This window comes from Sceloporus undulatus, chromosome 4, assembly GCF_019175285.1.
Source record: "Sceloporus undulatus isolate JIND9_A2432 ecotype Alabama chromosome 4, SceUnd_v1.1, whole genome shotgun sequence".
In the NCBI taxonomy this organism is placed as follows: Eukaryota; Metazoa; Chordata; class Lepidosauria; order Squamata; family Phrynosomatidae; genus Sceloporus; species Sceloporus undulatus.
Genome location: NC_056525.1, coordinates 222,747,410 through 222,774,245, shown reverse-complemented (window position 1 = coordinate 222,774,245; position 26,836 = coordinate 222,747,410). Strand labels below are relative to the sequence as shown.

At 40.3% G+C, this 26,836-nt stretch overlaps 1 protein-coding gene across 1 annotated transcript in view; it reads left to right on the top strand.

Annotated features, from left to right (window-relative positions):
- The first annotated feature begins 7,395 nt into the window (after window positions 1-7,395).
- NCALD (neurocalcin delta) overlaps window positions 7,396-26,836 on the top strand; it is a 74,652-nt gene continuing 55,211 nt past the window's right edge. The window contains exon 1 of the mRNA XM_042465737.1: window positions 7,396-7,547. The gene's annotated coding sequence lies outside the window, so the exon portion shown is untranslated. The remainder of the gene's footprint in view (window positions 7,548-26,836) is intronic.

The window sequence follows — 26,836 nt, the reverse complement described above, 5'->3', positions numbered from 1 at the left end:
TACGATTCTATTATTCTGTTTTATGATTCTATGACCCTCAGGCCTAACATATTTCACAAAATAAAGCTGTTAGCTTTTGAGCATAATAGGTAATGATATCCTTTTGACATCTAAGAAGGGGAATGGTCATTCACTTAAAAGCTCAAACCAGATACCACATGGGTCTTCCCCCCTTTTCCCTTTTGGTTGCTTTCTCTTCTGTGTGTCCTGCACAATCTGATATTTTATCTACAATTTCTGTAAGGGTTGGGGGGAATAAATGAAACATCTGATCAAAATAACGTACACTACTGTGTTTTTTCAGAATGATTTCCCCATATGTAAGAAGGAAGAGGCACAATTTCTTATGTGATGTTCTTCTCAGAGTAATTTGACTAGTACTGGCTGAAAAATGAAAAGGAAGGAAATCAAGCAACTCTTATGATTTACTCTGACAGCTGGAATTTATTTCTCCAGTCAAAGTGGAAAAGCAAAATATCACTGTCTCTAGTGAAAAAGAAAAGGATTCAAAGAAAAGTAAGGCACAGGAATATTGTGATCTGATCAGTACCAGCAGGAAAAAGCTCAAGTCAGTTGGTGACTGCATCCAAATTCAATACAGATTATATTTGTCACTCTTAGCAATGCCTTTGGAGTCATAGTGAATGGTCAGGATAGGAATCATCAAGAGAGATACCAGTTACTCCCTTTTCTCCTAATAGGAATTTCCTCTGATCATTTTCTCAGTTCTCATACATACTATACATAGTCAAGTAAACTTCAGATTTTTGCCAAGGTATTGGCTTTCTTAGTGATCCAAGTGGCTCGGTGTGGTAATTTTAATTCAATGTGCTCAATTTTAAGTCAATTGAACACATAAAAAGAGTCTTATGCACAAATGGAATATACAGTAAAACAGCTAAGGTAATTTACCTTCATATGGACAACAGAGTTCTGAGGCTCTTTCACGCTATACATTTATAGCACTATGATTCCACTTTAAGCAACATCCTATGGAAGCCTGGGGTTTGCAGTTTAGGGAGGGATGTTAGGAATCCCGAGTCAGAGAGTTTCTTTGCCTCAACAGACTGTAAACTATAAAACTTTCTTGGATCCCATCCCAGGAAAAAGGTGGGGTATGAATGGGAATGGGAATTATAACAACAGCGGAGACTGATAAAAGACAGAAATCATTCCTGGGTGCATTTTGGAAGAATTTCCAGTGATCTCTAGAAGGTTCAATAATTTTTTGTTTACTTATACAAAGCTTACTTGATCTGGTTGTTTCATTTTACAGTACATATTGTTAATTTTAGATAAAATGTTTGCTGAAACACGTTGAATTGCAATATGCAGTATCTTACTTTTTTTGTGGTGCAAGAATCTATTCCTATTCTTACTATGCTGTTTCTGCCTTTGGCACCAAATTTTCTGTTACAGAAGTAATGCCCAGGAACACATCTTCTTTGTTAACTGAGGTCTACCTGCACTGTTATTGTGGACTTCTTTCAGCATTTAGGACAGTTACTTGCTTGGCTTATGACTCTTATAATCATAGAATCATAGATTTATAATCCCATGAGAGTGGCCATGGTGGCTGGAGGATTCTGGGAGTTGTAGTCAACAGAGATTACCCATCCAAATACTCCCCCTTTCTTCCCACAACCAGTTCATTGCTGGACCTGTTGTGATAAATTGGTCGCATTGCCAGTGCACTTGCTACATTAAAGACAGTGGGAATGAAATGACCTAAGAAATACTGGGAGGACTGTAGCTAGTCGATGTGACTTTAAGCAGATGTAATGCATAAATACATAATGCTGCAATTGGCCACCCATGAGCGGGTTGGTTGCAACATTTCTACAGAGACTTTTAAAATAGGAAAACTGTTTCTTGTTGCCAGAGGCTAATCTGTCTTTAAGTGCTTTAGAGTAATGGAAAGTACTATGCCAGAAGCAAGAGGGGAAACATAACATAACATAACATGCTTGTTACTGGATGTGGTCAATTACACATAGCATCAAAACAAGGGCTGCCAACTTGTTTCTTAAAATAAAAACAGGCAGTTCATGGGCTGATTTATGTAACTGTGATGTGCGGTGTGCTGTGATCAGAAGCCCCACTGCTGGCAAAACAGAATGGGAACTTTAAGGTTATTCAGAAACCTTGAGTAATAACTGCACTTTAAAGATGACCAACTGTATAAACAGGGGTTGGAAAAATCCCTTTTTTTGGAATATAACTTCCAAAACCCCTCAGATAGCATGGCCATTGTTCATGCCGGTGGGAGAATTCTCGGAATTGCAATTAAAAAGTAAATTTTCCAAGTTCTATGTGCAAGTGTAGGTAATATCTGTACCAGGGAGCTAACATCATGACATAGATGTAGGTAAAAAAAAAGGTGTGTGTGTGTGTGGAGCATATAATTACTTCAAAGTAACTCAATAAATTTATAAATGGCATGAGTTTTAATCAATCTTGATTAAATCTGCATACATTTCCATGTTGGCAAAGCTGTAGTGGGAGAAACACACCTCCTTTGTTTTTGATGATCTACAGATCTTTATGTGGCCATTATTTGAAGAAGCAACTGTTTTTGTCAGGAAATAGCTAAAACCCAGAGGAAGCACACACGATATGCATGAAAAAGATTCCAGGTTCTCCCAAGCATCTCCAGGAAGTTCTCAGAAAAACCTTTACTGAAAACCTGGAAGAGATACTGCCAGTCATTGTATGGATGTCATATAAAGCTGGATGGACTACTATAAGAGGACGTTCATTTCTGAATATGAATTGCTGGTAAACATGACAGGGTGGTTGCCACTACACTCATGTTCTGCTTGTGAGCTTCTCTTAGGCAGCTGGTTGAGGGCTAACAAACTGAAACTTAATCCAGAGGAGGCATAGGTTTTCCTGTTCAACAGAAAGATGGACCAGGGAACAAGGATTCAATTTGGCCTGGGTTGGATGGGTTACTTTCCCTTGCAAGACGCAGATTAGCAGTTCTGGTTTACTCTTGGACTCAGCTTTGAACATGAGGCTCAAGCTTCTCCACTGGCTAGGAGTGTTTTTACACATTTAAAGCTTGTGTGGCAACTGCATCTGTTCCTTGAGATACCAGATCTGACCACAGTGGTACATTCTTTGGATTACTGTAATGTGCTCTACATAATGCTACCTTTGAAGAGTGTTTGGAAACGTCAACTGGTACAAAGAGCTCCTGCCATTATTAACCAGGGCAGGTTAACAGAACAGGATCTTCTTGGTGGCTGCCCTTAGACTCGGGAACTCCCTTCCCAGGGAGACCAGAATGGCCCCATCTGTACTGTCCTTCTGGTGGCAGGCAAACCCCTTTTTATTCCAACAGGCTTTGGTCCAGAGATGCTGTACTATTTAAAACTAAACTATTTTAAATTGCTTTTTATTTTTTTAAGAGCATTTTATTTTTTTAAATGCATTTTATCTTTTTAAGTGCTTTTTATCTTTTTAAGCGTAGTTTTAAATTGCTTTTATGCTGTTAATAGTTTACTTCCATTCTAATGTTCACTTTTTGTAAGTTTTTAGCAGTATTGTTCTTTTTTAAATGGTAAGCCATCTTGAGTCCCAATTTTGGGGGAAAGGCCAGATATAAATAAAATAAAATAAAATAACCACAACAACAATTGGTTGGCTGCTGTGAGGACAAGATGCTGGACTAAAGTTACTTTTGGTCTGATCCAAGATGGTTCTTCTTATGACCAATAATATTTCAATGTATGAGAAAAAGGGAAATGCCTCTTTTATGTTGTGCTTTTGATACAGTTCCATCAAAATGTTAAATTATGTATACACATTTCTATTTTTTTTAACAGTTTCATTATTTTAAAAATATGCTACCTAACTAATTTTGGCACCAATTGAATCTGTTAGACATTTTAATCAATCAGTTATTTGATTTCTTATTGCAGTACTACAGTTGGCTCTCTGTATTCACAATTTTTTTTCTCCATGGATTCAACCATCCGCAGCTTGAAAATATTCCCCAAAATATATAATTTTCAAAAAGGAAAGCTTGTTTTTACCATTTTATATGAGGGACACCATTTCACTATGCCACTGTATTTAGTGGGACTTAAGCATCCACAGATTTTGATATCCATGGGGATCCTGGAACCAAATCCAAGGGCGCACTGTACTTGTAAAATGCCCACTCAAATTCACTCTTGATAGATAGATGATATTTTTAGGATATCTGGTCAAACAGGTGTGTGGGGTGGGGGTGGGGGTGGGGGGAGTTTACAATATATGGATTGAAAGGGGTTCCCCATACTTGGTCCGTATACCAAGGAGGGCAGGAATAACTGGCTGGAACTCTGGCTAGGAATATTTCTTCTGGAAAGTAAGGCTACACAGGATCCCCATTCTCCTTGGTTGCACAGTCTACAAAGAGCTACTCTTTGAAATTTTGAACCATTAATGATTTGAATTCTATCCAAGAAACTAAACAATACTGTGGAGAATGTGGCATGTACCAAGTAGTTTCACTTTGTGCTGTTGTGACTTATCCATAACAATTTCTTTCAGAAATTTTGTCAGTTCTTTTGGAATTGCTCCCAGAGCTCCTATCGCCACTGGTCATAAGTGCTGCTGCTGCTGCTGTTGTTATATTTTCTTTTGTTTTAAGAGAGGGCAGTTTTCTCCTTTTAAGAAAAAAAAAAATCCAGCTACAAGCCAGTCTATAACAAATTATTTATCTCTGAAAATGGAATGATTATGGCTCCCTCCCTGGCAACAGATATGAGCGGTGTTAAAGAGGAGAAAGAAAATGGATAGCTTGGGACTTTTCTCATAATGCTGTATTCAGTGGAGAATTACCTTCCACTTCAGATGATTTAAACAATCATTCCTTTATAGTCAATATTCAACAAATGGAGAGAAAAACCTATGTATTGTTTTACAGCTTTTATTTCAAAGCCTGCATGACCTGAAGTGCCTTAGCTGTTTGGTAAAATGAAGTGTGTTTTTTCTTTCCCATCGAGGAAACTCATATTTTTTACTGTGCTAGTATAAAATCCAGATTGGCTGTATTCTGTTAAATCCACTCTCTCTCCCTGCCAATATTCTGACTTTCTCTTTCCTTGATCTATTACAAGAAATCTTACAATGGCTTTCTAAATATACTGGTGGAGCAAAAGAGCAAGTTACTCATTGAGTTGTGATGCAGATTTATGCAGCTAAAAAGAAAACAAAATAAGATTATTATTTTTAAAAAAAGCATTCTTCTCATTAGAAAATGTTGCCCTGTCAAGCATTTTCTACATTTTAGATGCATGATTATTACATAAATAATAAACACATACATCTACAACCGCTATTTTATTATGCATAACTTTTGTCCTTTGTTTAAAAGCACACAAAGAAAAATGTGAGCAATGGTTTGTGGCAGATGAGATGGCAGAATTGTTCCTCAGCTATACCACTTTGCAATATTTAGAGGTGGAAGTGGCAGACATTTGAACATTCTGCCATATAGAGAAGCTAGAAGCTCCTTCCAGTATACAGTTGGCCTTCCACATTCATGGGTGTTAGGGGCCTCCTTGTGCCTCCTTGTTGTGCCTCATTGGTGGGTTTAATAAAGGTGTTCCTATACTATAGATTTGTGTTCAGGCCAGGTATCTGAGGTAATAGAACAAGTCTATTATGGACCTTATCACATGGGGAAAATTAGGGGTTTAAACAGTGATTACCCAGTGCAAAACACGATATTGCAAATTAAGATTTTCACACACATCACTATTAAACAGGAAATAAACAGGCAATAAACAGCAACAAATCATATTTGGGATTTCCCTGTGAATGATTTATTGCTGTTTATTGCCTGTTTAATAGTGACGTTGTGTGAAAATCTTAATAGTGACATCACGTTTTGCATGGGATAATAGCTATTTAAACCCCCGATTTTTCCCGATTTCCCTCAAGTGATGAAGACTTATGGTGCAACTTCTTTTGCACAGATCTCTTTGCGTACTGATTTTTCAGACTCACACAGCTATGTCTTTGAATAGATTTGTGGGTAGGTGATCTTGGAAATTGAGCTGGGTCAGCCTTGGTTAGTATTTGGATGGGGGATTGTCAGTGATTCCCAAGTGCTATATTTCAGAGAAAAGTACTGGCAAAACCATCTCTGAGTAATATTCCTTACTGAAGAAAACCCTATGAAATTCATTCATAGGTTGCCATAGGTCAACAGGCAACTTAAAGGAACATACACCCACTCCAGAAAGGCAGTTTATAACTATGTAACATAAATAAATAAATGAGAGCATGTGTTTTTAAATTTGTGTGAGTGTGCGCATGCATGCCTTCCAAGTTGCTTGTCAACCTATGGAGACCCCATCAATTTCACAGAGCTTTCTTAGGCAAGAAATACTCAGAGGTGGTTTGCCATTGCCTTCTTTTTAAAAATAACTGACAGCACTTGGTACTCTTTGGTGATATTCCTTGGCAGTCTCCCATCCAAGTACTAACCAGAGCACTCACTTTCTGGCTGCATCTATACTGCAGAATTAATGTGGTTTGGCAAGGGTGACCAGGCATCCTCCTTTTCCAGGGCATGTCCTCCATTTCTACCTTCTGTCCTGGAGGAATCTCAAAACCACCTCCATTTTAAGAAGGACTAGGAAACATGAAGTGACATTTCTAGAAGTGCTTTCAGCTTTTCTTGCATTTCCTGCTTCTCGGACCTGCTGCAAATGGAAGACACTCCAAGAAACTGTAGGACGTGGCCAAAGAAAAGCCCCAAACCCTCCTAGAAATGCCAATTCCTGCTTCTCAGTCCTGCTCAAAATGGAGGACACTCCAGAAAAACGTAGGGCATGCCAAAGAAAAGCTCAAAACCTGCTAGAAATGTCAATCCCAGCTTCTTAGCTTTGCTCCAAATGGGATGCAGCATCTTGCCTGATGAAGATGTCAGTGGAGCTTCGAAAGCTTGCAGCAAGGATATTGTGCATTTCGGTCGGCCAATAAAAGATATCATTGATTGATTTTTGTTTGCATTTGTTAAATGGCCCCTGAATGTTTCTCCAAATGGGAGGACATGTTGGGATGCCTCCTGGACAGAGAAAGTGGCAATGCAGGGCAAGGAGCAAAGAAAAGTTCAAAACCCTTTCCTAGAAATGTCAATCCCTGCTCCACATGGCAGGACCTTTGGGGACTCCTGCTGGGCAGAAAAGATGGGAATGGAGGACGCGTCCTGGAAATGGAGGACGCGTCCTGGAAAAGAAGAGGGAAGGAAGGGTCCGAAAGCAAAGAGGGCGGGGAAAGGCGTGGCCAGGCCCGGGCCGGGGTTGCCAGGGCGACGGACACTCTTTGGGTTTGCCTAGCCAGCCATTGTGACGGAGGCTCTGACGTCATCGGGAGGCCAGCAGAAGCGGGTGGATGCTGCTGCTGCTGCTGCTGCTCAGTTGTACAGTATCTCCCTCTTTCTGCCTCTGCAGCTCCTTGCTCTTGCTCTCTGTTTCTCAGGCTCTCTTCCTCCCCAGCTGCTGGAGCATGGACTATTAAAGAAGTGCATTTTGCTGCAATATAAGGTAAAAAGGGCTACAATAGCAGGGTGTGTGTGTGTGTGGTTATTATTATTATTATTATTATTATTATTTATTATCTCTCCTTTTAAACTGGGCTGAGCACTCTCTTTCATCCTTCCCTCCCTCTTTCTCATCCCTTCTTCTCTGCTGCCGGCTTCCTCCCTCCCATGCGTGTGTGTTTGCAAGTTTCCACTATGTTGTGCACGTTGGGACCACAACTTTTGTGGAATTGGGATCACTGTTATGTGCAGTGGGGACCACAACGTCGTGGAATTGGGACCACAAAGCTGTGCAATTCGGATCAGTTTTGTGCAATTCGGATCCCAACAGTGTGCAGTGGTGGCCACTGTTTGGTGCATTTGGAGCCACAGCGTTGTGCATTTGGGACCACAACATTGTTCAGTCGGGATAACAACTTTGTGCAATTGGGACCGTAATTTTGTGCATTTGTGATCACTACCTTGTGGAATTGGGACCACAATGCTGTGCAATTGGGACCACAATTTTGTGCACTTTGGATCACAGTGGTGTGCAGTGGGGACCACTGTTTTGTGCAGTTGGGACCACAACGTTATGAAGTTGGAACCACAGTGTTGTGGAATTGGGGCCACAACGTTGTGCTATTGGAATCACAACTTTATGCATTTGGGACTACAACGTTGTGCAATTGGGATCATAATTTTGTGCAGTTTGGAGCCAAATGGTATGCAGTGTGGACCACTATTTGGTGCACTTGGGACCACAACGTTGTGGAGTTGGGACCACAGTGTTGTGGAATTGGGGCCACAACGTTGTGCTATTGGAATCACAATTTTGTGTAATTGGGACTACAACGTTGTGCAATTGGGATCACAATTTTGTGCAGTTTGGAGCCTAGTGGTATGCAATGGGGACCACTGTTTGGTGCATTTGGGACCACAATGCTGTGGAGTTGGGACCACATTGTCGTGCAATTGGAAGCATAGCATTGTCCAGTTGGGAACACTGTTTTGAGCATTTGGAACCACAGTGTTGTGCAGTTGGGACCACAATTTTGCAGGCAAAAGGCTTCTATGTCCAGCAGAAGAAAATCTAATCCGGATTAGGAGAACTGTGGAAAGGAAATCGTGGAAAGCACTAAGGAGTCTAGGAAGGTTGGGCTTTGGAAGCTGCCCTAGGATTAAGGCAGAGTGTCAGGGAAAGAAAGGCGTGAGCCATTTCTCCATCAAAATCTCCCCACCCTTGTATTTCCAGCTTTCTAGGGAGATTTATGAACAAGTCTTGGTCCAGGTGTATGTATGTATGTATGTGTGTGTGTGTATGTGTGTGTGTATATATATATATATATATATATATATAATCTGATTTTATTTTGAAATAATAAAAAGGACCATTTGGGAAGTGGCTTCTCTCCAGCTGCATCTGCACTGCAGACTTCATCCAGTTTGACACCACTTTTACTGCCATAGCTCAATGCTATGGAATTCTGGGAATTATAGTTTGTTGGGGCACCAGAGGTGGCAGTGGAAGTGGTGGCAAAGCGGATGATGTCTGCAGTGTGGATGCAGCACCAACAACTTTCCACTGTTTGTGAAACAGGAAAATTTAGGGATTATTCCCATCAATATCAGTGGGATTTGCTTCCATGGGTTTTCTACTCCTAATGCTCAAAGGGCATCTTTGGGAGGAAGCTCCATTGACTTCCATGGGAGGTAACCTGTGTGACTGTTGTGGTGAGGAGGAATCAGTTGAGCCAAAATGCTGTTCATTGCATGCAGTTATTTTTCCTTTTACTAGACTAGATTCTGTAACATTAAGAGAGGCCTTTTTTTTCTTTTTTCAACTCTATTGAGGCAGAAGAAAAGGGTCCCAGCCCCCCCCAAAAACATGATTTGCAATGTGCAGAGATACTAGATCCAAAATAGTGAATTCTCCAGCTGCTTCCCTCTCTGCTCCTTCCACTTGCAGCTTTGCTTTTTGACAACTTCTTTGGAGGAAATAAAAAAGTAAGTTTCTAAAAAAAGATCTCTCCCTTGAACCACATTTCATGTTGAATAATAATAATAATAATAAATAACAGACTGATGTCTCTGGTCCATGGGTTAAGGAGGAAACGCTGGTGGGAAAATAAACTTACCATCCTAGACAGAATTGTTGTGATCAAAACTTTGGATATATCCTGGGCTTTGTCTGAATGGTAGTTGGTATGGATTTTCGCCTGTGCCTATTGATGTCTGTTTCCAGAATCGGTTTAGAGAGCAATGGTATCGATTCACCACTTGTCTCATTGTAACCAATTGTTATTAACAGTAATACAACTTTTTTTTAAACAGAGACAGTGTATCTTTAAAATTTCCTGTGGATCTGTATGCACTATTTAAGGCAGTTCACTTTTTTAAAAGGCAGATACACAGACACTATAAACCTGATGAATGCAAGTAATGTAGTTGATGCTTTTTAAAATATACTAAAGCAAACATTATTTTGAATAAAGATTGCATATAGGTTTTTTTGGTCTCACTTTAGTGGGGTTAATATGAACGATAGTTGCCTACAGATGTGATGTTCTGAGCAGAGGAGAAATTAATGCATTGATCACTCTTGTATGGACATATTGCCATTTCATATTAGCGTCTGTCTGTGGAATTCTGTACTCTTTTCACAAACCTGTTTTTAATATTGTTGTTTTCTGGTGGTTTGCTCTTCAATGAAAAGAAAGGTTTGGGGGCCACTTGATTTTTTGCATCCATTGAAAGTGCAGCAAAATAGTCTGAAAGTCAGCAGCAGTTTAAAGTATATTACTACAGCCAGTGTAATTTTACAGATCTCTTAAAATTCTTTATGAAATCCCTCTGAGGAAAATCAAAGCCTTTTAAACACCCTCCTGTGTGTATGAATCAGTTCCTAGATGTGAAGTCTGGACTATGAACCCCTTATGCCCTGGAACAGTAGAGGGGTTTGTTCAGTTGCAGAGAAACAGCCCTTTGAATACTTGCCTTCAAGCATAGCAAGTTTATACAGCAGTCTCTCCTTATAACTTCCTCAACTGCTGCACTATTTTAAATGCACAGTCTTTTGCTTCCTTAAGAATAGTCCAGCTGCATTACACCCTCAACTCATTATTTGCTCTGAAGCAGACCTCTGCTTAAGCCCCAGATCATAACAGGGAATGTAGGAGTAGTAGGAAGTAGCTCAACATTTATTAAAGCTCAGACAGTTGGGCTTACCGCCAAGTCTTGTAAACTCACACTTTGGAATCAAAACGCAATCTGCAGCTGAGACTCCGAGGGTTGGCTTCCCTGTATCCCTAGAGTAGCACACATTTTGTAAAGGTCTAAAATAAAATATTTCCTGAGAAGACTTGTATCTGGAACGCTCACTTTCCAGAGCTTCTCAGCCATGGCCATGCTGGCTGAGAGATTATGGGAGATATAGTCCCCCCAAATAACTTTTCCAAGCACTGTCTAAAGCCGTGGTTCTCACCCTTCCTAATGCCATGACTCTTTAATACAATTCCTCATGTCGTGGTGACCCCCAACCATAACATTATTTTCGTTGCTATCATCGGAAATATGTGTTTTCCGATGGTCTTAGGCAAACCCTGTGAAAGGGTCGTTCAACCCCCAAAGGGGTTGTGACCCACAGGTTGAGAACCACTGGTCTAAAGGTACAGGTCGAGTCTCCCATATCTGGAATTACAAAATTTGAAATATTCCAAAATCCCAACTGTCCACATGAGTGGCTGAGATAGCGACACCTGTGCTTTCTGATGATTTAGTGTACACAAACTTTGTTCCATGCACAAAATTATTAAAAATAATATGTTAATAATAATAAAATATTGTGTATAAAATTACCTTCAGGCTATGTATATAAGGTGTGTATGAAACATAAAAGGATTTTGTGTTTAGAGTTGGGTCTCATCGCCAAGATATCTCATTATGTATATGCAGACATTCCAAAATCCAAAAAACTCTGAATTCCAAAATGCTTCTGGTCCCAAACATTTCAGATAAGGGAGTCTCAACCTGTACCTCGGGGGGGGGGGGGGGGAAGGGGGGGGGGGAGAGAGAAAAAAGAAACATGCTGAAATTGAAGTGGCTGTTGACTGCCCTCTACTCTTAAGATGAGGCTGGTGCTTTTTGTGACAAGAACCAATGCATTCTGTTAAGGTGATTCACCAAGGTTTGCTTTTTGGAAATTGGAGCAACTGGGAAAGCCAGTACTGGTCTTAGAGCCCTGAATTTCTCCACATTCCCAGCTTTTGCCCTGTCATCAACCTAAACCTTAAGCATGTGTTGAGAAAAATATGTTTGTAGATTTCAGCAGGTTTACAAAACATAGCCCATGCATCTGAGGAAGTAGACTTTAGTCTACAAAAGCTCATGCTGCCAGTGTCTTTCTTACAGTTAGTCTCAAAAGTGCTACAAGATCTCTCTACATACTGATTCTACAGACTAACACAGCTATATCTTTGAAAGCATAGCCAAATCAGACTTTTGTTTCCCTGGAATGGGACTAAAGTAATGGGGAAGTTAAACTTGTGAGATTTCTTCCAGGCACATCAATTAAGGCAACAGGTTGTTTTTTAAAGGTTAACCTTCTACTGTATTGTGTTGTATATCTTTATTATGCTGTATATATCTTTGTAAAGATATACACCTTTACTATGTTGCATATCTTTATAAAGATATCTACTTTACTATGCTGTATATATTTGTTGCTCTTTTTATTTATTAATGTCTACAAATTTGTAGATGGTTGCGTTATTTCATACAACACTAAGAACAACAGCAAAACACTCTTTATAGTGGGGATCAGATGTGGATGTTTCTTGTTGCTCTGTCAGATTGCATGGCACACATGGTATACTATAACGCTTTGCACACTACCCATGCTTGCTGGGGGATTCTGGGAGATGGTCCACAAAAGTAATATTTCCAAGTATTTGGGCTATGCATCTATGGACTAACTAGTACAAGCAACAACCTGTCTATGTGACTGGGCAATTCAGATGGGTAAGCTCTTATAGCACCCACATTCCATGCTAATAGGGAGCCACATTGTATTTCTGTGGTTGTTGCATGTGACCATAACTGAATGATAACTACCTGTATATGATTATTTGGGTAATCGTACTTCAGTGTGCTTGATTCTCTTTTGGTTTCTGATGGTAGGACTAGATCAGATTAGAGAGCCCGTTTAATTATAATGGTTTGAGTGTTAGTCAGATTAGGACTCTTGGGCTGCCTCCACACTGCAGAATAAATGCAGTTTAACATCACTTTAACTGCCATGGCTCAATGCTATGGAATTCTGGGATTTGTAATTCTGATGTATATTTAGCTTCCTCTATTGGAGAGTTCTGGTTGCACAACAAACTACTAATCTCAGGATTCCCTAGGATGGTATCATGACAGTTAAAGCGGTTTCAGACTGCATTAATTCTGTGGTGAGGCAGCAGCCTGTTTAACATTGGAAACCCACTGTGTGATCTTTGGTTTTTCATGTTCTTTCAGCCTTAGATGAAGACAATGGTATACCTCCTCAAAATAAATCTTGCCAAGAAAACACTATGACAGGGTCACCTTAAGTTGATGTTGACTTGAATGCACATACCAAAACTAGATAAGATATTTTCTCCGTATTTCAAAACTTAAATTATACATGATTATGTAAACCATTCATCTCTTCAGTTTTCTTTTTGTGCTGGCTGTAAGGTATAACAGAAATGCAGAAACACAATATATAAATGAAGACCAAATATCTTCTCTGATAGATCATTATGATGAGCGAGAGGCAGTCCAAACAAAATTAAAACAGTCATGGTAGCAATTCATAATGTGAAATTTAATAAAAATTGCTTAATGTTAAACATGAACTGCTGATTTGAGTAACAGTTCTTGAAATCAGTTAGCAAGCATTAGAAGAACTGACCAACCAGTATTAAACATAAGTTTAGTTTACTAGTCCATGGTGAACCACATTTAGTTTATTGTATAGAAGTAGTTTGCTGAAATGTAACCAGTGAGACAATACAGTATATTGAAAAAATGATGGGAAATAAAAACTACAGTAATTGCTTCCATTGAGGACACAGCCAGCCTTCATCATCTAGACAGAAGTTTGGGCACAAAGCTCTATTTGCAATATAGGCTATGCCTTTTAAAATTTCTTGTGCCTGTGAAACCTTGGTGATCATTTTGCTGCTCTGCCAGCACCAAGTGTGTTTACAATTCCCATATAATTCATCTTAGTTATAGTGTTTTGCTACAGAGGCTTCCCACTGCTACTACAATCATGTAAAATAACCAACAGTTGTTTTGCATTTAAGGGCAATTTAATATTTAAGAGCAATTTTGGGTTGATCCCAAAATTGAAAACTACCTTTTATGATTTCTGAACTAATCTAGAGAGGAATGAAGATCACTCTGTGTTGCTTTTTAAGGGAAAATCCAGGGTGGTGGTGGTGGTGGTGGTGGTTAAATTGAGGTTTATATGATTTTTTTAATTAAAAAAACAAAAACAAAAAAACGAAATCTGGTTTCATTTGCACTATCATTTAGATTGAAGAAATCATAAAATAATTTCAAATTCTGTAAATTGTTCTGTGATTTTCCTTTTACTAATTTAGAGGAGAGGGTAGTGTTGTTGAGGGTCTACAGGTTAGACAGTCTGCATTGGCAATAATCTCAATGTCTGTGAAAGAAGAGAATCTCTCCCTACACCAGTTGGATCAAAATATCCTCCACCTAGCTGGGATCATGAGTTCCTGCTCCATTCTCTAGCAACACAAAGTCTAACCCCCCCCCCAACAACCCTGTATTTTCTGTGACAAAGCAATACAGCCACTGCACCGCAAAAGGTCTTTTTGCTCTTTGTGATTCCAAGGGTTCTGAAATTCTGGACAATGTGGCAGAATTGCCCTATGTTACAGATAATAATAATAATAATAATAATAATAATAATAATAATATGTTTTATTTATATACCGCTATTCCAAAGATCATAGCGGTGAACAGCAAGTAAGCTAATTAGCAAGTAAGCTAATTAGCCCCCAACAGTCTGGGTACTCATTTTAGCGACCTCGGAAGGATGCAAGCCTGAGTCGAGCTTGGGCCCTTTTGCTGGTCTTGAACTCGCAACCTTCTGGTTTCGAGTGAATGGCTGCAGTACAGGCATTTAACCACTGCGTCACCAGGGCTCCAGATCTTGCACATCTTTCTTAGTTAGATGCACATGCTCTGCATGTTTTGTCATGAGATGAGATAGACAAACTCTGGTTTGGACATTTGAGTGAAAGCATGGAAAGTAGATGCAAGACTGAGACTTCCACCTCTTCTCTTTGCCCATGCTTCCGCAGTAAGATGCCTGGATGCCTTCTCATAAAATTCCAGCCAGGATTCACTTGTTTAAAAAGAATTCCACTACATGTGGCTACAGAGATAAGAGTCAGCCTGCATGTTTAGAAAGAGGGAGAAAAAGAAGCATGGTACAGCTCCAAAATTCAGTCAGATATTCTTCATGGCAATAACACTCTTTATATAGAAAGCTTATATAGAAAGCTAATGTGGCAGAGGAAAACTGGGGCTAAAACCTTCACTCACTCCAGTGATTTGTCTGTGTAAATTCTGAGCTACACACTTCTTTTATAGACTGAATCTCAATATGAAATAGCAGTTATTCCTATCATGCATAATCCATATTAGGACAATACTTTTATTAGCCTACTCCCAAAAGCACAAAATGTATGAAAATTCTGGAGAGCCCAAAATGCATAAATCTTGAAAGCTTGATTGACTTAATCTCACTCTAAAATGTCTTTTTGTATTTTGTTTCATTCCCAACACAGACTGCCTCCCCCACCCCCTGTAATTTCTATCATTTTCTGCAATTATGCAGAAAAGGGGATAGAAGACCAAATTGGCCCATGAAAATGAGGAGAAAAGACTACTGTAGAAATCTTTTCACTAGATAATTTCACTTGTATCCTAAGAAAGGTAAAAATGTATATACAAAAAGAATTGCCATGACTCCCCACACCCCATTGCAAGAGTAGCAACAAGAAAATGCATAATTTGGCTCTCATTGACTTTCAGATCAAGTACACCTCCTAACATTATTTGGCTCCTATTGTATGACATTTTGGATCGTCCTAATTTGGTTGTTGCCCTTAATTGCTCTATTTTAGATCTGGGACCTTCTCCTTCAGCTCATTCTCATTGGCTAATGTGGTCTTCTACCTCCTTTTCAGCATAATTTAAAACAATCTCCTTTCTCCCTTTCTGTACAGCTTCCTTGACACTATTTACTCCCCAGGTTATACAAGGATTTGGCACATGCCACTCCCATTAGTCTTAATACAAGTTGCACGTGTCAGTTCTTTGCACGCAGTCCAAGAAGAAACTGTCTGCCTCTTCTTCTCATCCAGGCTCTTCATCACTGCTACAAATCACAGCTTTGTATATTTATTCTTTTTACCTTTAATAAATCTTTGGATACAAATTTGTAGTCTCATTTATTTGGATTTGTCAAAACTGACACAATTTACAACCAGGCTGAAATGTTCCACACAGTTTTCCTGGTAACTGTTGGTTCTTTGTTTCATGTCTTTGTTGGCAGTATGTAAACTGCCTCCCTCCTTTTTCAGATACGTATGAAGATGCCTCTTATCGAGTCACAACATTGCTGCATTTAGCTCAGGTTCTGGATGAGGTATTGGGAGTTGTAATCCAAAACATTTCGAGGGCACCAAGTTGGGAGAAGGCTGTTATAAATCAATCCCAGATGTAATGCCGGAAGCATAGTGGAGGCAAATTCCATCATTACCTCATGGTCTTTAGGAACATAAGCTGCAAAAATCAAACTGGAATTTTCTGGCGTTCTTTTTCCTCAAAAGACTGTTCTGCAGGGGTCTGAGGTTTCTGCCGCCTTTGATAGTTTCAACGGTTAAATAGAAAAAGAATCTGTTTGGGCTACGTTCTTTCTGCAGCTCACCAGAGCAACCATATGCATGCATTACATCAGGCAGGGGATGGAAAGAGAGGGAAGATAAATTGTTAGTGTAATTGTTAGTGTAATACCCTAAAGACACCAGATCCTGTCTGATCTTGGAAGCTAAGCAAGGTCAGCCTTCATTAATACTTGGATGGGAGACTACCAATAAATACCAAGTGCTGTAGGCTACACAGTGGAGCCCTTGGTATCCTCTGGGGTTTGGTACTAGGACTGCTCCGCTCCCTGTAGATACCAAAATCCATCGATGCTCTAGTCCCATTATATACAGCGGTGTAGTAAACTGGCATCCCTTACATAAATAACAAAATCAAAGTTTGCTTTTTAGAATATATTTCAAGCCATGGATGACTGAATCATAGATAAAAAATCAGTGGATAAGGGGGGCCAAATGTATTTCAGAGGTAGGAACTGGCAAAATGCCTTTCTTGCCTAAAGAAACCCTATGAAAATCATGAGATTTCCATAAGTTGACAAGTGACTTGAAGGTAGGTACATACAAACACACACATACTTGGGAAGGGGGTGCAAATTTTAACTGTTTTTTCTCACATGGAACAACAGATAATTTCTGTAGTATTTCTTTCCAATATAGGAAAAAATGAATATTTCCATGTACTTTTTGCCTGGCATTCATACATTCTGAAGTGCATCAGCAGATTACTCTGTGTAGAAATACATGGGGTTTTTCTGTGCAAAAGTGGTGGGTGTTTTTGGACCCAAACCCTCACATTTTCTACACAAATAACACTACCTGGCAACATATGATTTTTGGGTGTGCAAAACATGTGTTTTTGACCAAAAAACCCCATGATTTTTACATATCCTTCCCATGTATTTCTGGAACCTTTTTTTGGTGCAAAATCATCATTTTGTGCAAAAAGCAGAATCTGGGGCCACCCACTCTTTTAAAAATACACATTTTGGTGCAAACATTTTTTTGTGTGCAAAACACCATTTTTGCATACCCCCCCCAATTTTCATATGACAGACATGATGGCCCAGCATCCCTGCAGGAGCCACCTAGCCACCAACTAGGAACTGTACTTCCAATAATGCTCACATCCTGTTTTTACAGGAAAGAAGCCAATGAACTTGTAATTACTGGGAGATGAAGAGAACTTGGGAGGAAGATGCATGGAAAAATCTCATGAAGATACTAATGGGGAGGGGTGTTTTGGGAGCTGTGATATAAAAAGCTCTACCCCTACTCTGGAGTGTGGAGAGACCCCAAACTCCATCAGCTCCAGTGGCACATCCATCAGTAACCTCATGACTACCAGTCTCCAGTAATTGCTAGCTGCACCATAGGAATTACACATAGAGGCTGTGATTCTATGGTGACATTGCATAGCCTCATTATTCACATGCAGAGTTATGTCTTGGTTAAGATATGCCACCCTTGAGTTGAATGGCAATGTTATGCAACTGAATGTGGAACCAAAGGGGCAGATCTATGTGCAGCTCTGCTTCTGTCACCTTGAACTGATGCAGTCACTGTATTGCGCACAAAAATACCCCCCCTTTCTGCAGGGAGGTCTCTGCATCTAACAATACAGTGCCTTCTTGGGACAAGTGTCCAAGATTTAGTGAAGGAGAAGAATGTTTCTTTGATGGGGCAGGAGGCCAGGACATCCCACAAGGACAACTACTGGGTTGCACTGATAGCAGCCGCTGCCTTTCTTGGATAAGTGTGTGTGCTGTGGAACTGGGGGACAGGAGCCCATGTGGGGCTAGACTAACATGCCCCTCCATTCACTTTATGTGTGCCTGGGATAAAATGTCATGTTACAAGTAAGAGAGCTGGTATTCCTGGGACTCAAACAAATGTGGAATCCAAATATCCACCCAAGACACTCAGACCATTATACCATGTTTGTATATATCACTTGTGTTTATCACCAAAACAATCATGGGCACTGAATCTTGAAGGAAGTTATAATTCTTTTATCCCAATCAAATCATCTGCTATTGAATTTGTATTTCAGCCAGAAATATGTTGTGGAAATATAATTATGAACTGGAGTTCAGGAATTGTGGAATGTAGCATTTCCCAAAGGAACCCTTATGAAAAAATCATTTCCCCTTAAAACAGGAGCTGAAATCTTATATTTGATGTTGGTGTTTTATTGGAGGGACTGTAATCTTCTGGAATTCCTTTCCTTTCTGTGATAGCTCTGCAGCTTTTGAATTTCCAGTTCATCGGCATCCTGTGGATAAATCTTATTTCCGTGAAAACTTATTGAACATCAAAGCTCTTTCCTTAATAGGCTTTCAGCCTGATGTTTTCTACTGGAAAGGTTTCAGCTGTAGATATGGCATGGTAGTTAATGGTAGGATCTTTTACTTTCAGCCTGATTTTAGTGGTTGTGGTAGCACAACTAAAATTTAGGAATGTTTGGCATACAATATGCAACCAGTTTTGGAGCTCTTAGATGAGCATGGAGGAATCATATGAAAATGGATATGAAAACCCTATGATGTAATGGTGTGTTGGCATAGAATACTATTTTATGTTTTTATGTTGCTTTTATGAATTGTGTTAAAGGCCTACTAAAATCCCATGTGAAACATAAAAGTGATTGAAAGATAACAAGAAAACTTCCCAAACCATTAAGTTTTTACTGAGTTGCAAATTTAGAAGTAGCTCAGTGGTATCTTCCTGGGAATGTTTAAAATAGAAATGTGAGCATTTGTTCTGGAGCTTGAGAAACACCAGCAAACTCTTAAACATAATAGCTCTAGCAGGTGCTGCAGAAGAACTGGGAATCTGCCTGGAAGGGCTTCATGCTGGTTTACTTTATTTTTGGAAAAATAGGAATGTAATATCATTATATACAGTCAAGTAAAAGCATCAATTACATTCTGTTAGAAATGTGTGTGTAACACAATTCTGTTGCCAGTATTTATATTTCTGGCTGGAAAATATAAGATGGAAATTTCAATCCGAACTGACATTTTGGCTAGCTTTCTTTGGCAGTCATGTAGAAACATGGGTAGGAAACCTGGGGCCCATTCACACTACACAATTAGAATGCTGTGTTCCACTTTAATGGCCATGGCAGCATCCCATGGAATTCTGGGATTTGCAGTGCAAGGAGGGGGCTTCTCAGCCAAAGCACTTTTATGTCTCACAAAATTACAAATTCCAGGATTCCATAGGATGTAGCCATGGCAGTTAAAATGGAATTGTAGAATTGTAATTGTGTAGTATGAATGGGCCTCTGGGGACTTTCATGTGTATGAGAATATAACTTGCATAAGACTCAGCCAGCTAGGCTGGTAGTGGGGATTAGGGGAACTGTTGACTCAGACACCTGGAGGTCATTTACATGTTGTTGCTTTTAGCACGACTCTGTGAATAATCTCATTCACGCATTCTGCATTTGTTGTTCACACTATGGAACTGCATCTATGCACATCTTTCTGAGTTTGGTTGCTCACATGTGATAGCACTCAAATAAAGATGGATTCAATGATGCAAATGTATTCGAAGCATGTTCAAGGCATGCAGAATTTTATCCCAGTTTATCCTGGGTCTATTTGCATTGGTTATTCACACAGCTGAGATTACAAATCTTTTAGAAAAACTCAGGAAGGGGGAGCCCAACATCGATTATTCCAGGTTAATTGTTTTTCTTTGGCTGCTCCCCCTCCCCCCCACCTTAATCTGATTCATTTGAAATACATGTGAACAACAAAGATTCAACCCAGGTTCTACCTGGATTATTTTCACCATCTGAATAAACCTCTGGAAAAGAGGAGCATGAACAAAAGGAGTAACCTCTGTGAAATGTTGGAGGAAACAGGCTGTGGCTGTTGACGTACTCTCCCACCTCATTCTTGCCTCTCTCATTGTGCTGTTCTTTTGTGCAGAGTAGCAGCATTATTGCAGGTTTCTCAATCATCAGCTTTGTCCATTTGGGTTTGTCCAGGTCCAATTAGAGCAATTATATTTTGGCGATAAAGCCTGGCTCTGCCTTCTATTGGAGTCTGCTTCCCCCACTCCCATCACAGTTGCTGGGCAAACTGTTGAGAAACCATGTTGACCTTGCTAATGAATTCCCACTGGCAAATTTGTTTGTGTCCTTATATACGCTGTCTCCTGTTGGCAAGTCCAAGTGAGACATTTTATCTGAAGGCAGAAAAATTTGGGGACACTTCTTTTGTATGCAACCTACTTAAGACAAATTCACACAAATTGGGGGAATCAGTCCAAGCCAGCTGACTTTGGTTTGTCAGCCTCATTTGAATTGGATTCATACTGACTGATTATATGAATTCGTTGTAGTCTATCTATTCCATCCCATCCCCAAGTAATGGTCTCCCAGACAATTACTCTCGGGTTTTTGAACTAAAAAGACACGAAAAAAATCTGCAAGTCAAGGGGAATGGAAGGAAAAGGGCACGTGTTTAGGAGTGGAAGAAAGAAGTGAAGCATTATAAAGAGCCATTCATTTCTAGCTAAGGTCACACTGATCTTCCTTTGCTGGTGTTTTTGCTTAGTTAGAAGTGGGGCAACTACTCAGCAGAATGTAATACTCTAGCTGCTAGTGTCAACAGCCAGAATTTCTTCCCACTCACTCCTGTCGTCCAAGGGACAGAGCCCTTTATCTCTGACCCAGAAAAGAATGCAAACTTCCTGTGGTTGCTGGTCTCCTCTCACCAGGATGTTCTTCCAGAGAGGAGTGTGGGTGTGTGTAGCCTCTCCATTTATTAGTTATATTTGTATTCTGCCTTTTATCTGGTGTGCTCAAGGATGTGCACTCGGCTCTTCGACTTGCCACATGATTCTCACTACAAACCTGTGAAGTACATCAGAGTGAAAGTGACTGAAACAAAAATTCCCAAAGAGTTTCATGGCCTAGTGGGACAAGAGCAGTGGTGGACAGTTTCTACGGTTCTTGATGCTATTTTGTCTGCTCCCAGATTCATCTGACCCCTCTGAATTCTCTACACGCTCTACAAAAATAAATGTCCCACAAATTTAGGTCTGGGACCACTATTTGCCATTTTTACCACCACATGTCTTTTACTAAAAGGAACCATTTATGGAAATAGGAAGTGAGAGATCACTCATTTTTGGTTCCTCCCTGTCTCCCAATTCGGCAGGGTTGGAAAAACCAACATGGTGTAATGATTTGAGTGTTGGACTACTACTGTGGAGATCAGGGTTCAGTTTCCTTGCTTGAGCATAAACACCCAGTGGGTAACCTTGGGACAAGTCACACTCTCTCAGCCACAGAAGATGGCAATGGCAAGCTCCCTCTGAGGAAACTTGCCAAGAAATCCCTATGATCTCCTTAGGGTCACCATAAGTTAAAAATGACTTGGAGTCACACAACAACAAAAAAGGCCAAGGGGGAATTCTGTTGAAAAGGCAAATCTGGGAGTTATGTGGAATATAATCCAGGGCTGGGGAGTAGGAGTAGGAGTAAAGGAGTAAGACGTTTTTACAGAAGTAGGAGTAGGAATAAGGAGTAATAAAAATATATTTGTTACTCCTTATTACTGTTATTATTTTGTACATGCAAACACCAAAAAAATAATTTTATTATATTGCACTGGGGAAGGGACTGGGAGACAAAGAGAGACACTTACACATATACATACACATACACACACACCCCTTGCAAATCAACCAGGGCATTTCCCCAGGGCTGGGGAGTGGGAGTAGGAGTAAAGAGTAACGGAGTAAGAGGTTTTTACAGGAGTAGGAGTAACATTAAGATAAATATAAATTATTCTGGAGTAGGACAAGGACTAACCCCAAAATCACCACTATATCCCAGCCCTGGTACAATTTCCTGTTTGGGGAATAAAAATGTCTCATGGTTGGAGGTGCTGAGGTATTGGAGGGGGCCTGAGGGTTACATCTTGCCCATCCTGGACTAGAACCTGGATCTCTCCCAGGTTTAGTCCAATGTTCTAACCACTGCACACCATTGGCTGTCCCTATGGTTGTTGTTCCTCACATTCCCCTCTCCATATCTCCAAAATACACATCATCACCTGTATAATTTTTGCACCAGAGTTTGGAAATAAATACTTTGTTCCCCCTCCCCCCAACTTTATTTTATTTATTTTTTTAGCTACAGCTCTCAGAATCCAGCAGCCACTGGCATTGCTGGCCGGGGGATTTTGGGAACTTTAATCCTCCAAAATATTAATGGTCCCATGATTATGGCACCTGCTGATGAACACGCTCATGTGCTAGGCAACTGACCAGTCTTTTCATATGAATAGTCCCCATGTGTCAACACAATTCAAACTGTCCCCACACTCACAAGCAAAAGCTGAGAAGTTCAGACTAGACCTTCCCTAACACTTTTATAACAACTATGCCTGAAGTTTGCTGTTAACAGTTTTAATAGAGTTAACAGTGAACATTGTCTGAGCAGAGCAGACCCTTTAAAAATGTATGATAGAATGTAGTCTCCTTGATCTTACAAGACTAAAAAAAAAGACTTTTATTGAGAGAAAAATTGGTTGCAGTAAATTGTAAAGGGAAAAAGAGTGTTTTGTGGTACATTAAATTAGTATTGGATTTTTCAAGAGAGCTTGAGTATGGATGTAAAATCTGTAGAAATTCTATAGCCTATGACCTTCTGTTGCAAAAATGTACACTGTGGGCTGCAGAGAAGCTCCAGACATATTTTTACTGTCTCTTGGAATAAAGCTTGAAAAGATCTTCTTTTGGACTACACCCTCCCATGCTGCCTAGAGGATTATGGGAGGCGTAGTCCTAAATTAACTTTCCTGAGCTTTGCATACTTGAATATTTCCTTGACTTATCTTTTCTTTTAGTTCTGTCAGATTCACCCACAGCCTCTTCCTTTCAATGAGACATACATTTATTCATTTATATATCAGTCTTGACAATTCATAAACCACACTTTGATCTTGTTATTGTCAAGGAAGTATGCAACAGATTGCAATATAGTATGAGACCAAAAGGAGGGGGAAAATCCTTTCCCACATCCATGCATGACCTAGCAATCCTTAGCCTCACAGGTGATGAATGGGTACAGAGTGTGCTTTCTTTCTGCCCTAGAGTCTCACAGCAACTGGTAATGTGAGCCAAGTATTCTGTGTGGTATGGAAGTTTGGGTGTATGTGGAGGGAATAAACTCCCTGCAGCTGCTTCTTCACTGGTTGTTGATGGATAGGGCCAGATTGATCTTCTTCCTCCTGTGATGTTCTTCCTGGGAGGTAGAAATCTAACCTCCCCGTTCTGTGACTGATGAATGAGACCAGAGTGTGTGCTCCTTCAGATCTGTACTTTCTAACATTTTCATTCATTTCTCAACAATGAGCTTCATCTTAGGCTCTGAGCTCTCAGTATGAGTCGTGCAAGATTTATTGTCAGTTCTTGTATCAAAGTCTTTCCTGGGTGTACTGTTATCTCATACCCTATTGTGTGTATACTGTTAGCTCGTACTCTGTTGTATGTAACTGCCTACAAAACAGATGGTTTTCATTTATATTATACTATGTTTGTGGCAGTCAAACCTGTGGCAGTATTACCCGAGCACTCACCCGATGTGAGATGAACATGTGAAGATTCCTATTGGTTGGGAAAAGAGACTGTTCTCAGAATGTGTGCATATGGATTCTGTAGGGAAAGGAAAAGCTGTGTGTTTGGATTGGGCCAAAATCCACACAGATCTTAGGGGTAGGAATAGCTTTGTAGGGCTAGCTGAGAATTAAGGATGGTAAAGGAAGGAAACTCAAGCATGTTTGGCTGAAAATACACATTGCATGTAGAATGATTTGAGAAAAGGAGCAGAAGAAAGAAGGAATTGACAGAGCCAAGAAGAATCTAATGAGAGATGACACTCTGACTTCACAGTTCTTAAGGTCAAGAGGGGATGTAAGCCATGTGGGGGAAAGAGTGCAACAGAAATGCGAGGAGGACAGGAATGCTAGGAGGCTCAACCAGGAATGAAAGAGCTAAAGAAGTTGGAATATTGAAGGGGCAGAACTCAAAAGCAGTGACCTGGAGAATAAAATGGTAACAGAAATCAGTGATACCAGCAGGGCAGGACTTTGTGACAAGAGTCCAGTATCTTATCTAGCAGAATGAATAGGAAGATCTCCGAAGTGCAGCATATGTGTGTTGACTCACTGGCTAAGTCAAGTGGCATCCCGCTAGACCAGGGTTGGGCCACATATGATTTGCAGGTCCAGGCAGCTCTCCAACCATTTTTCTACCTCTGCTGCTCCCATTTCCACCAATCTTAGGAGTACTGCTACCACCGCAAGAATGATCTTGCAAAATTGTGATGTTACTGGGAAACCTCTCATATTCTTGCATTAGTTTGTATTTTTTTCTTTCTAGGATTAAAATGACCTTGGAGCCTTAAAATTTTAACCATGTTTTAAAATTATAATGTGAGCTTCCTTGGGCCTTAGCATTGGGAGAAAAGAAGAATATAAATAAAACCAATAAGCTGAAATAAATAATATAAATTAAGACAGATCTTTTAGAAGGATCAGCTTTTGTTAGTATTCTACAGTCATTCCCAACCATGGGTCTCCAGATATTGTTGGAATGCATCTCCCACCAACACTGGTCATATGGACTTCAGATGAAGGAAACCAGTCCAGTATCTAGGGCAGTGATGGTGAACCTTTTAGAGGCCGAGTGCCCAAACTGCAACCCAAAACTCACTTATTTATTGCAAAGTGCCATGTCCCTCTGGCTTTCTAATAACAAATTCTGGCAAACTCTGTGCTGGGGCAACGGCACATGTGCTCACAGAGAGGGCCCTGAGTGCCACTCCTGGCACGCGTGCCATAGGTTCGCCACCACTGATCTAGGGTCCCAAGGTTGAGAGCCACTAATACATTTCATGGCCTATGGTCACTAGTAGCCTTGGCCACCTACATGCTTAATGCCAATCTTGTCTGTCAGCTTTTAAACAGAATAGATTAGCCATTAGAAATGTTGTCCTTAAGAAAAATAATTATCACATATTAATGCCGAGGATGAAACATTACTATCCAAAAAACTTCTGGTCCCAAGCATTTCAGATAAGGAATTCTAAACCTGTATTCTTTTGTTCTCTTATTTTCACTTTCTTTTTTATCTCTCCTTTTACCAAGGACATTCTAATTTGTCAGTCTAGCCATGTACAGCCATATATTACATCTCCTTCAAACATGTTTCTTTTCTAGCCCATCACAAACTCCTGTTTTCTGCTCCAACGCTCCTATTCATCCTAGTCTGCACATAAACGTATTATATGACTTGCTGCAGATTTTCACACATTTGCATCAGCACTTAATCATCTTAATTTCCCTGCACAAATTCACATCTATTTGCCCTCCTTCTGCTGAAAATATGCAGTCATGTAAATCCCTGTGAAGCACAGGGATCACCATACATTCAGTAATGTGCCTGCTTGCAGATACTCATAGGTACTCTGTTTTTAAAAAATATATATATCCGTGAATCCTTTTGCAGTTGAGTTCATGGAGTTTGTTGTCCCCCCCCCCAAAAAAAAAACACCCTCAAATTCTTCCCAATCACCTGTGGCTGGATCACTGTCTGTTTGATTGGAATGTGGAGAATTTTAACTGTGTAGTCAAGTCCTAAGTCTCTACACCGCCTCCCTTCATTAGCTTTGGACTATAAACCTACTTGGTAGTGATCTTAAGATTTTTGTGTTGGATACCTGCAATGTTCCAGATGTTGAAAGCCTCCAGCTGCTGTCATTAATTATCATGGGGTGTGATGGCTTGGGTGGAGCTTAAATACTCTAAAGCAGTGATGTCCAAACTCTGGCTTGAGCTAATGGGAATTGGAGTCAAGCAACATCTGAGGAACGTTGGCGGGTTACAGACAGGCAAAAAGGGATGTACTCATGACGTCATGAAGGTAGAGCCTTCAGACGGGCTTTACCTGAATGCCGTCATGAACACGCCCCCCCGCATGCCTCAAGCGGGAAGAAGCGGCTTTAAAAAGGTGCTGCTTTTTCCCGCTTCTTTTTGATTTGCGGCGTACCTGCGCAGCTCCGTCTGTAAGCCCCTGCACCGATACGTCAGAATTGCTACGCTGCAAATATAAGTTGCCGGTTTAAAAGCTCCGTGTCAGCTGCGTCCCATAATGGGTCGGGGTCCGGGACATGCGTGGTTTGCAGCCAAGCTTTAATTGCAACGTCCGCTGCCATGGAGCTGTGGAAGCTGAGGCACAACTGCGGCGCATTTTAAGCCTCGTAACCCTAACCCTAGAGCCACTTGTGCGCATGCGTTGCTAGAACCGCGGGAAGTTGTAACTTTTGCCGGCGGATGTT